Raw genomic sequence first — 12687 nt, forward strand, 5'->3', positions numbered from 1 at the left:
CAGTGCTTTTACTTTCTAATTATTTAAATGTATTTACTTATCTTTCCAGTTTTCCTTTTAGGGATGGTTGGCCGGGAATCCGCGATTCACATTTCACCTTTTCTTTATAGACTTTAATATACGTGAATAAATGAATATTTATCGTGGTATAATACATAATTTTAGAGTTTTTCTTCCTTGTGAAAGTTTAAAATGGCCAAGTATACATTCTTCTTTTAAATTATCTTGACCAGATGGGAAGAATTTTCAAATAGAACTTTAAAGACTCAAAGCCAAAACAGAAAATAGTTTTCAAAGTTGTTTTAAAATATTCTAGAAGTAAAGAATTAAGATACAATCACATCCTTATTATTCCTCATTATATTCCAATGAAAATATTTATAAACGTTTGGTGGGAATAAAAGTGTATGATGTCCTTTCTACTGTTATTAGCTAAAGAACGCTTTCATTATATTAATTTCCTTATATTAATTAATTCAATTTTTGTTAATTATTAATATTACATAAAACATAGATAAAATTAACAGTTTTCTCAAATTATTAATTATTGAAGCCCTTGAATATCCATTCACACTTTAACTGATTCATAGTATTTCAGCATGTAAAGCACATTAAGGATATTTTCACTCTATGCTTAATAGCTGGAATTTTTATTCTCATTGCATCTATCTATTTTTTTTTCTTAGCTGAATTTTCAATTACCAACAGATGTTATTGAGCAATCTGGAAAAGCAAATTGCTAAAATAAAGGGGAAAAAACCACCTGTCGACACCTTTTCTTTCTTTGCTATGTTCTTGTGGTTGCTAATACTTCAGCCTAACTGATATTGCATTTTATGAAGACATCAACTGCCTGATTGTAATTTGAAATCTTAACTCCTCAGGAGTTTGTGAAAAGGCCATATTTTCATTTCTACCAATGATACAATTTGTGCAAAGCCCTGTGTGGATGCTATTATCAGAGACTGCTTCCTGGTAGATGTATATCCCTGGGGCTTCAAACCCTTTATTATAGGTACACGTTTTCTCACCTTCCCTGAATGCATTTACTTATAAAGCCATGGAAATTTGATAGGTACAATGAGCCTCAGCTGGCACCAGTTCCTAATAAGGATGTCCACAACACTATTTTTAAACATAGGACTCCATAATAAAACATCTATTAATTCACCTCCAAAACCTGAACTCAAAAAATGGAGAAACAACCTAACTTAATGTCAACAATTGCTGTAGGCAGTGGGGTCCTCAGGGAGCCACTTCCTGCTTCTATTAGCACAGTGGAATCAGCATGGTAGGTCAGGAAAAGGAGACACTCTGGAACTGAATTCTTACTCTGTGAATGTCTTAACTGTAATTTTTTGAAATATGCAACTGCTCTGTACCTCAGTCTCTTTATATGTAAAAGAAGGTAAGGCATTCTTTACTATGTTTTACCACAGTAAGTACCTTGCTTAAGGAAGACACTCCACAAATACTAAAGCTCTCTCTCCCCCTTTTTCTTCTCTCTCCTCCTCCCTCTCCTCCCCCTCCTCCTCTCCCTCCTCTTCCTCCTCCTCCTCCTTCTTCTTCTTCTCCTCCTCCCCCCCCCTCCTCCTCCACTCCTCCTCCTCTTCCTCTGAACGAAGGAAAGAAAGAAAGAGAGAAAGAAAGAAAGACAAAGAAAGAAAGAAAGGAAGAAAGAAAGAGAAAGAAAGAAAGAAAAGGACAGAATGGGGGAAAGGGGACATTTTGGTCTCTTTGTATAAATTCAAGTACAATGATGCTTCCTTCCTAAAAATATTCTTCTTCCCAGCAGAAGCAGCCCATCCTCTATCCCCAAACACTAGCCTATCCTTGCTTTAAAAACAGGTAAAAATCTCACCTGAAGCAGTTACCTTGCATGAGGATATTGATTTTTCTCAAGACCCACCTCTACCACTCCTCTCTGCCTACAGGCCTCAGGGAATCAGTATATATTGCTATTTTACATACTGAAAGAATCACAAGATCATGCTAATTCATATCAAAAGAAACCAGAGTAATGTGTGTGGGAGTGCTAGATCAGGAAAAAAGAAACACAGTGTAGAATTGGATCAAATTTATTGATATGGGTACACTTAATGGAGATTCTGAATTTAGTGTGTTAGCTAGAACAGCTGGGAGTTATTATAACAGTGTGCTTGGTAGGTTGCCTGCAACCTGAAATCAGTGGAACTACAGTAAATAAAGAAACCAAGACTTCCTCGGTATAAGGTAGAGAAAGATATCCAATATCTTAAAAGATGCAGGGAACTTGCAATGGATTTATCACATGTGACACCCACTCACCCTCCCTCCATTATCTCCCTAGAAGGCTTAAAGGACACTTCCCTCACAAAAACCCCTGAGAAACAGATTGGTGAAGGGAGTGCCAGGGTCCTTGGGAAGCTCTCTAGTACCTGTCCTCTGTTGAAAGGTTTGATGGTAGTACATGCATCCCTAATATTTTTAAAAATTTATTTACCTTTTTGATCCCCTTCCTCCATTTCTCCCACTTCCCCTGGCCCCGCCCTCACCTCTGGCAACCACTCATCTGTTCTCTGTATCTATAAGCTTGTTATTGTTTTTTTTTTTAGATTGGTATTTGTCTTTCCTGTCTGGCTTATTTCACTTAGCATCATGCCCTCAAGGTCCATCCATGTTGTCATAGATGGCAAGGTTTTATTCTTTTTTATGGCTGAATAATATTTCATTATATATGTGTGTGTATGTGTGTGTGTGTGTGTTTGTGTGTGTGTATATATATATATATATATATATATATATATATATATATATATACACACTATAACCTCTTTAATTCCTTCATCCGTCGACGGACACAGGTTGTTTTCATACCTTGGCTGTTGTAAACAGTGCTGCAATGAACATGGGGGTGCAGATATAATTTTCAAGTTAGTGTTTTCATTTTCTTCAGATAAATATCCAGAAGTGAAATTGCTGGATCATATGGTAGTTGTATTTTTAGTTTTTTGAGCAACCTCCATACAGTTTCCATAGTGGCTGCACCAACTTACATTCCCACCAACAGTGCACAAGAGGTCCCTTTTCTCCCCATCCTTGCCAACACTTGTTATTTCTTGTTTTCTCGATAATAGCCATCCTAACAGGTGTGAGATGATAGCTCATTGTGGTTTTGATTTGCATTCGTCTGATGATTAATGACGTCGAGCATCTTTTCGTGTACCTGTTGGCCATATGTATGTCTTCTTTGGAAGACAAAGATCTATTCAGACCTTCTACCCACTTTAAAATTGGATTGTTTTCTTGCCTTTCAGTTGTATGAGTTCTTTATATATTTTGGATATTAATCCCATATCAGATATATGATTTGCAAATATTTCTCCCATTCCAATGGTTTTATGGTTTTAGATTCTTCATTCAAGTCTTTAATTCATTTCTATCTGGACATAGGTCTTGGTGATGATTTTTTGGATTTGACACCACAAGTAAAAGCAACAAAGGCAAAAATAAGCAAGTGGGACTGTATCAAATTAAAAAGCTTCTGCACATCAAAGGAGACAATAAACAAAATCAAAAGCCTTAACCTCCTTCCATCAGAGCATCCGAATAAGGTGTCATTCCAGTCTGAGGAGGAGGTGTTACTTGCCACAACTGCATATTTGTCTAAATGATGCCAAAGAGTAAGAAACTTTGCTTAATACAAGTACATTTTCTGATAGAAAATGTGACACTTTGAAGAGAGCCGAAGCTCTCTACAGCTACTTCCACGAAAGAGCTCTCTTGTCAAGTAGTCGTGGCCGAGTGGTTAAGGCGATGGACTAGAAATCCATTGGGGTTTCCCCGCGCAGGTTCGAATCCTGCCGACTACGACACCCTTCCCTATTGAGGCATAGCCAGTTGGGGAAGAATGCTGTTGCCTTAAAGAGAGAAACTGGATTGTTCTCCAACCTGGCTCTTTATGGTTGCCGCTGAAAGGCTCCACGAAGCACGCCGATTGCGCCCCAAACAGCGTGGGGTCTTCTTATTACTATTACTATTTTTAAGTAATTACTACTATTATTTTTAAGTAATTCTCCCTAGAAGAGCCAAGGCTTTGATGATGCCTTCCTGCTTCCTGCAATCAAAACCCTCCTTACAAGGCAGCCTTTTCTAAAGAAAACAACTTGGCAGAAACGTTTTCCCCTTATCGGGGCTCTTCTGCTGTCATGTACATCCTTGTTCACGTACAAAACGAAACTCCACGAAATCTTGGATCAAATACAAGTGAAAGCCAAGACTCATAGCTATGGTTGCGAATCCAAACTGGGTATTAATAGGCAAACCACTACATAACTAAAGGTATTAATTAAGCCATTTTTTGGGTAACCCAACAAAAATGTTGACGACGTTATGCCAGACTGACTTGTCCTGGGGTCCAGGACAGTGGTAAAGAGAGAGGGACTTAAAATGAGGTGAAGTTTTGACTCATTCTGGGCACAGAATTCAGATGCAAAATCCCATTGTATGATTAACATGTATGGGTTAATGTATTAAAGTGTTAAAGGAATGTTAACCACAGCTGAGCGCCTTTCTAGGAATTCCTAGGAAAATTTGATTATCACTACCTTGACAGTTTAATGGAACTGGTCCTCACCTCTCTTGTGGAGATTGGCGCAGTTGTCATACTTTGGTACACCTCACCCAAGAATGCATCTAATAATTTTTCTTAAACACAGTGCTTTCCATATTTATTGATTAAATACCAGATGCCTTCTTCTTTCATGTGTGTGTTCAGAGGAATGAAGTACAATAAAAAGCGTTGAGTTGCAAAGTCACATGGGTCAGTGATGCTGAGCTGTGACGAGTCCTCTTTGCTGAGCAGTGCCCGCCTGATGAACATGACTTGGTTTTGTCTACTAAGACCTGGGCTTCCAGAGGATGAACTTCTTTCTTTGCAAAACTCATCATCTCTCATCAAGCCGTCTCTCACATTCAGCATATGGGTTACTTTGACTCTGAGAAACTAACAGAATTCTAGAATGTCAAAGCTAATGAAATGTTAAGGCCCTTCTGTGGAAACAATTCCTAACTTTAGAGCTGAGGAAAGTGACTCACATGACATCAATGTACAGAATTTAAAAATAAAAATTTGTTCAAAAAGATACCTTAGAGAAGAGTGTTGATAGTATAAGCAGAAATCCCTCTCATTCTGGATACTTCTTTCTGTAGGAGCCCATGGAGAATGAAGCTCCGGTTCTGGGGGCTGGAATAGAGATCCTGAGCCAGGACTGACCATTACACAGAATCTTGCTTTGTGGAGAATCAGCCTGTGATCTGGTTTCCAAATACTGCTTAGGATTCTGGAAGGGGTTCTTCTCTCTTTACTTTTAAATCGCTGAAATTTCTTATAAACAAGGAAAATAAAACCAAAACCAAAACACACTGGTGAACAGTGAAACAAAAACCAGAGTTACAGCAACTGCAACAGAGAATGTAAATAAGGAAGTACATTTCCAATAGAAATAAATGTGAGCCACTGACATAATTTAAAATTTTCTAGGAGTCATATTAAAAAGTAAAAAGAGACAAGCATAATTCATTTTAATAATATATTTTATTTAACCCAGTATATCCAAAATATCATTTCAACATGTAAGCAATATTAAAAGTTGACAGTGTGATATTTTACGGTTTTTTTTTTTCATACAAAATCTTCAAAGTCTGGTGTGTATTTTGCAGTAAGAGCTCATCCCAAGTAGGACCAAGTGCTCAACAGTCACATGTCTCAAGTGGCTAAAGTATTGGACATCACAGATCTAGAATGTGTAGAGAGCATAGAACTGAGTTCATAGAAGACTGAAACCAAGGGAGGGTCTACACTGCAAGCAATAGGCTACAGTCCAAGATAGAAGTCTTCTTGGCATGCACTTCTCGGTGCTTTCGGGACTCGTGCTGCTGTAACACCCAGTAACTAAACTTGCTATTTCCGGGAGCTCTTCCTCACCTCTCTAAGGAGTGTCTGCGGAAGCCCAGCGAGTCCTGCTCCCAGTTCCTCTTCCCGCGCGGTAGGCAGCACCTGGCCCAACATGGTGGACAGCTCCTGTTTCAGTACCGTGGGCGCTGTCAGCCCACCGAAGATTCTATTTCTAGGAAAGCAGAGGCCAGGAAGTTCACGGGCCTCCTTCACTCATGTCTCTTTTCTTTTCATTTGTTTCAGCTGTGGGGATCATTCGTCTCTGATTGGCTGATTTGCTGTCCTTAAAGCCAAGGTAGAGTTCCTCAACTGTGAAATTGATTATTAGCTTCTCCAATGTTGTCACTCCCAGGTTCTTCACCTCCTGAAATCCTGTGCATTCTTAAAGATTGCCTCCCCACGTCTTCTACTTTGAAAAGTCCTCAAGTTCATCCTTCATTCCCCTCCTTCTCTGCCCCTTATGGTGTCTTTGCCATAACATTGTTTAAGAAAATGCAACAATAATATTAGTGCTTCCATATTTCTTTGTTTATATGTCTCATATGAAACTACTTCTACATTTGTCATGCATTCTGCCTGCTAGCATGTGTATTTTTGAAGAAATGAACTGTTTAAGTCTTATCTTAATCCTCCAAGCCCAGGTAGTCAGTTATTAAATAACTTTAAATGATGTAAACTAATGTAGTAGAAACTAACCCCATTTATGAATCGAACTGGTGTGTGTTCTTTAACTAGTATGTTCCTTTAGTGCATCCTTTCATCTCTTGTTTTCCTGGCACCATTTAAAAGTCTCAATAAAGTAGATGGTCAATTAATCCATCATTTTTCCTTATATACGTTATGAATCTTTGATATTTCCTTTGCTACACCTGTTAGTCTTTCAGAAGCAACAGAACATCCTAAATTAAGTGCTATTTATGAGCTATCTTTGACTTTGAAAAGGAAAGTGCCACCTCTACATGGCAATTGCAGTAAACACTCAGTAAAAACACAGAATTCAGAATAATCATTAAGACTTAAGAGAGCCAATGTTGTCTAGCATCTGTCTCCTTTTGCATGCTACCTTCTTCAACAAGAAAGGGAGAATATCACAAATCAAGGGCTTCTTCTCAGTGGAGATCTTAGAGTAAGGGTTGAAAAGGAAATGAAATAGAGGTTCCAATAACCTCTGGTTGAAAAAGAACAAGGTTCCATTCCACTCTGTGGGACCTACATATGTTTAATTCTAGTGTCCCAAATGGGTACCGTGAGAAACCCACACCCATGATCCCTCTGAAGAAGGCGAGAGACGCTCAAAGAACTGGTTTGACTGGGATTTTAGCTTCAGGCATGGGTGCACTTTGGCTTCCTAATTTACAAAATTGAGGTTAATGACTCATATAGCCATATGTCAAAGATGATATTTCTTCAGCAACTTTGTACTTAATTACAGTTTAGTAATGGTTAAGCTTGTTAGTTAAAATTAGGTTTTGTAACATAAAGGAGACTCTTCAATGTAGAGGGTTCTCAACCTCGTGTCTGTGTTCTCCAACAGTATTTGTGAATCCCTGATATGGTTTCTACAGTTGTTAGCTTTGTGTCAGGGCCATCTCTCTGTGAGAGGGTGAACAAATTTTATTTTACATACCATGGGATTTTGAGACAAAAAATAATTTAAGGGTCTCTGTCGTAATAACTTCATGACCATTGAATGAGAAGAATTTGTTAGCTCTATTTTGTTGTTTTGGGAAACACATAAAATGACTATGAAAAGATATGTGGGCTCCAAACAAATTTCTTCTAACTGTTGTAATAGATTTGTCTGACATGAACCCAACATCTGTCTTCCCAGTGACAAATTCACACTTACCACTATACTGGGGAAGAAAGTTTTATTGAAAATCACTATGCTCACTGCCATGCCTTTGTATATTTCTGATGTCCACAGACCAAAACAGGCACACGTCCATCTAAAGCAAATAATTTTCAAAGTCTTGCCTGACCCATGTTGCTAAGGGCATTGACAAAGTTTTTCTTTTTCTTTACATTTCACTATCACGTTGCTCCTGAGAACAAATAGGCAGTATCTTAAGGATCTAGTTCACAAGCTACCTCTTGTGTGTAGAAAAGACATGAACTGGTACTCTCTTCTAATCAGCACCTTCAAGTCCCATTCACCTAAAATTACAGATTTCAATTTTATTTATGCTTTTCACCTTATCTCTGTCATCATGCTGTCAGTCTTAAGCAGTTTCTTCAAACTGTCGCTGTGTGGGCTATATTTATTTGCCCTGTTTGTGGAGTATCCCGCCTAATGGACTTGAATCACAAGGGCAGGGGTCATGCTCTTTGCCTTGTTAACTTTGTGTTATTACACCCCAGTCAATATGATTAATTCCATCCAGAAATGGGGTTTTATCATATCATGACCCATATGAAAGAGACTTTTTAATTAAGGTGGTTAATTAACCATTAAGGTGGTTTCCAGATGTAATGATTAGCACTCTGGTCTCTGAATCCAGCCATCTTGAGTTTAAGGAAGCTGTTTATTTCACAGCTTTGTTTCCCTGTTGTCAGGAGTTCATTGTCTACAAAAGCCATACTAAGCAATTTTATTCCTGATCTCTCTCAGCACTTAATATCTGTATCTAGGAGGCTTCAGACAGCCTCATCATGTTTCATAGGGAAATAAAAAGGGGTCAAAAGTAAATACATTCATTTAAAATAGCATCAAAAGGAATAAAATATTCAGGAGTAAATTTAACAAAAGAAATGCAAAACTTATACTCTGAAAACTACAAAACATTGCTGAAATGAATGGACATCTAAATAAAGAGGAATATATCTCATGTTCATAGATTGGATCTTAAATTAACATTGTTAAGACGGCAATTTTCCTCCAAATCGTTCTACAGATTCAATGCAATTCCCATCAGAATCCCAACTGACTTTTTTTGTGGGAATTAATGAGTTGATTCTAAAACTCACATGGAATTTCAAGGGACCTGGAATATCCAGAACAATCTTGAAAAGAAGAAAAAAGTAAGAGGACTTGTACTTCCCAATTTCAAAACTAACTACAAGGCAATGATAATCAAGACAGTGTCATAATCGTGTAAGGATAAGCATATAGATCAATGGGATAGAACTGAGAGTCCAGAAATAAAGTCATATGTCTATGGTCAACTGATTTTTTTAAGGGTGCCAAGACCATTCAGTAGGGAAAGAATAGTCTTTTCAACAAATGGTTGCTGGGAAAACTATGTAATTACATGCAAAAGAACGAAGTTAGATACTTACCTCATACAATTTACATAAATTAACTCAAAATGAATCAAAGACATAATGTAAGAGGTAATATTATAAAACTCTTAGAAGGAAACATAGGAGTAAATCTTCATAACCTCAGATTTGGCAATGGATTATTAGATATGACAGCAAAAACACAAATAACAAAAAATAATTGCTAAATTAGACTTCTTAAAAGTTAAAAACTTTTGTGCTTCAAAAGACACTATCAGGAAAGTGAAAAGACAACCCAAAGAATGGAAGAAAATATTTTCAAATCATATATCTGATAAGGGACTTGCATCTAGATTATACAAAGGACTCTTACAACTCAAGACAAATAACCCATTTAAAAATGGGCAAAGGACATGAATAGACATTTCTCCAAGAAAGATATACAAATGGCCAATAAGCACATGCAAAAAAATGCTGTAATTAGTCATCTGGGAAATGCAAATTAAAACCACAATGAGATACTACTTCACATCTTCTAGGATGGCTTGAATGAAAATGACATATAATAGCAAGTGTTGGGGAAGAATGGAGAATTCAGAACCATCATACACTGCTGGTGGGAAGGAAAATCATGCGTCCACATTGGAAAACAGTCTAGCAGTTCCTGGAACAATTAAACATAGCTTTACCATGTGACCCAGCAATTCCACTCCTAGGTATATAGACCAGAAAAAGGAAAATATATAAATAAGTAATAATGATAGTAAAACTCAAGTTTTTTTGAAGTATGTACAGTGAAAACTAAAATCTCTCTCCAGTCTATGTGCTCAGCTATTTAATTTCTATCCACAGTAGCAAACTGAAACCAGGTCTCATATAACCTTCCAGAGTTAAAATATATGCATGCACTTAAGCTCTATTTTTTAAAAATCATTGCTGTTACATATAATTGTCAAGTGAATGTTAAAGTTTGTTCCAATTTGCAGGGGGTATCTATCTCATGAATCTCCACCAGAGGCTGTCAGAGCAGAAGCTGATCTCATTCCAACAATCCATCAAATAAGGAGTCCTTCCAGTTCTGAGGACAAAGTGTTACTTGGCAATATGGTTACAACAGCATGATAGTCACCCAAATGACATCAAAGAATAAGAAACACTGACTGCAAATACTCTTTCTGATACATGATTTAGTCTTTCTGGTATGTGATTTGCTTTTATGAGACCTAAGTTTCAGCACAGCTGTTTACTTTTATAAGGAACCACCTTGTCGTGTAGTCGTGGCCGAGTGGTTAAGGCGATGGACTAGAAATCCATTGGGGTCTCCCCGCGCAGGTTCAAATCCTGCCCACTACGTGGTAGTTAACTGAGTTAGTTCCTTAAGGCTGTACATTTTGACAAATCCTGGAGTTGCTAGTCCAAAGACAAAACATGAATTCTAACTAAGATGCAGGTGGTTACTAAACTTGCCAGTTTATGATCCTGCAATTAACTTACTCATGATGGGGCTCCATCGTGCTGGCCAGAAAAAAGAAGTCATAATTACTGTATTTTCCAGTAGGTTTGACCTGTATCCTAATATATTTTCTTTCCTCCCAAGAAGAGTCCTAGCTTCAGAGATACCTTGGTGTTTCCTGGTATCAAAATCCTACTTGCTTCTCCATGGAATTGTTACCTTTTCAGGGATTTCCTTTCTCATATATAACTGTATCCTTTATATGTCTCAACACACTCATATTTTCATCTGTCTGAGTGAGGTTGATCTACATCGCCAGGCTTGCTTCACACAACTCCAGCCTGTTTATGGGGAAAATAAAGTGCCAGAAGTAAATGCTATCTGAAGACAGCAAAATTCTTTGCCCCCATGTGACTGGAAAACTGTATCTACCAAAAAGCAGTAATCAACTGATATAAAGTTTATTTTCCTTCCCTATTAAGAATTTTAATACTTACAATAATAATAATCATATTATTATTATTATTAATCATATTATTATTATTAAACAAACATAATAATCATGATATGAAGCTCAAATGATTTTGAGGTTATATGCAATGAATAAAATCTATCTTCTATCCGTGTGCTCTAGCTGTTTAGTTTCTCTCCACAGTGAAATGAATTTTTGTATAACCTTCCAGAGTTATATGTGTGTATAGTATTCAATCCACTCTTTATTTTTAAATGAATGGTAGCAAACTTATATTCAGTGATGGTCTTGGTTTTTCCTCTCCCTTAAACATATATTCTGACCTGTACAAAATATGCCCAACTGATTTTTTGACAACAGTACAAAAAACATTCATTGGAGGAGGGATAGCCTTTTCAACAAATGGACTTCCATAGGTAAAAACAAAAACCCACATTGACCTAAACCTCATTCCGTATACAAAAATTAAAATAAATCAAAACTGAAATGTAAAACTATAAAACTTTTAGAGAATAACATAGGAGGTCTTCAGGATCTTAGTCCTTAGACTTGATACAAAAGCCCAGTCCTTAAAAGGAAAGCAGATAAATTGGACCTCATCAAAATTAAAAACTTTTACTCTTCAAAAGACACTATTAAGAGGTTGAAAAAAACAAGCTACAAATTGGGAGAAAATATTCGCAAACCACATATCTGACAAAGGACAATATCTAGACAATGCACAAGAATTCTCAAAACTCAGCAGATTAAAAAAATAAACAACAACAAAAACCCTAACAATCCAATTAGAACATGGACAAAACACATGAGACATTTCACTGATGGGGATATACAGATGGCAAATCGGCACATGACTAGGAACATGTGCAGGGAGTTTGGCTCAGCTTTATAAAGTTGACTCTAGCAATGGCAAAGTTCCGGGCCATAATGATCTTACAGCTTTCCCGCATACCCTTTTTCAGGTCTTGGCTCAAAACTTTCCATTTCCTAGAAAATGACTGATGCTCAGCTGCATAGGCCAAATGAACCTCTTTGGAGGTGGCTACTGTGTTCTATTAATGCTGGCGGGAGAATACTGGCAGTCGATACAGATGTACTAGTGAGGGCCCCCTTCTCCCCCTGCAAAATTGTCTTGGGCTGTCAACATTGGCTCTCCAGTTTCTGTGGCAGAGAATAGGGAAAAGAACAGAAACTCTGAGAATCAACTGGAGAAGGCGAGCAACCTGCAGAATTCAGAAGAGAATCAAAAAGAATGAAGGACAGCTCAAGGAGGAAACCAATCATCATCTTCTGAGGTTTGACTTCTTGCTGCTACAAACCACGCTTGCCTCAGGGGAAACTTGCCCCGAGGTTACGGCAAAATCCTCATTTCAGAAAAGGGGCTTGTCCTTACCCTTGGGAGCTGTCATTTCCAGTTCGGGACCTTGGCAACCTGTTGAGTTGCTGGGGCCTTCTATCTTAATTCCTAAGTCTCTCCATTTCCGAGCGATGAGAACACGTTCAAATGAACCTCCCATATGAGGAGACCTTTGAAAGTGGAGAGCGAAGCGTTGATGACTCCTTATCGGGTTATGGAGAGGAGGAATCGCAGTTGGCTCTGAATCC

At 37.6% G+C, this 12687-nt stretch overlaps 2 non-coding genes across 2 annotated transcripts; both read left to right on the forward strand.

Moving 5' to 3' along the window:
- Positions 1-3769: 3769 nt before the first annotated feature.
- On the forward strand, positions 3770-3851 carry TRNAS-AGA (transfer RNA serine (anticodon AGA)). Its single transcript has one exon. It is a non-coding gene; the product is annotated as a tRNA-Ser (tRNA).
- A 6577-nt stretch (positions 3852-10428) lies between these two features.
- Positions 10429-10510, forward strand: TRNAS-AGA (transfer RNA serine (anticodon AGA)). Its single transcript has one exon. It is a non-coding gene; the product is annotated as a tRNA-Ser (tRNA).
- The last annotated feature ends 2177 nt before the right edge of the window (positions 10511-12687 follow it).

The sequence above is a fragment of the Balaenoptera ricei genome, chromosome 11, assembly GCF_028023285.1.
Source record: "Balaenoptera ricei isolate mBalRic1 chromosome 11, mBalRic1.hap2, whole genome shotgun sequence".
Lineage (NCBI taxonomy): Eukaryota > Metazoa > Chordata > Mammalia > Artiodactyla > Balaenopteridae > Balaenoptera > Balaenoptera ricei.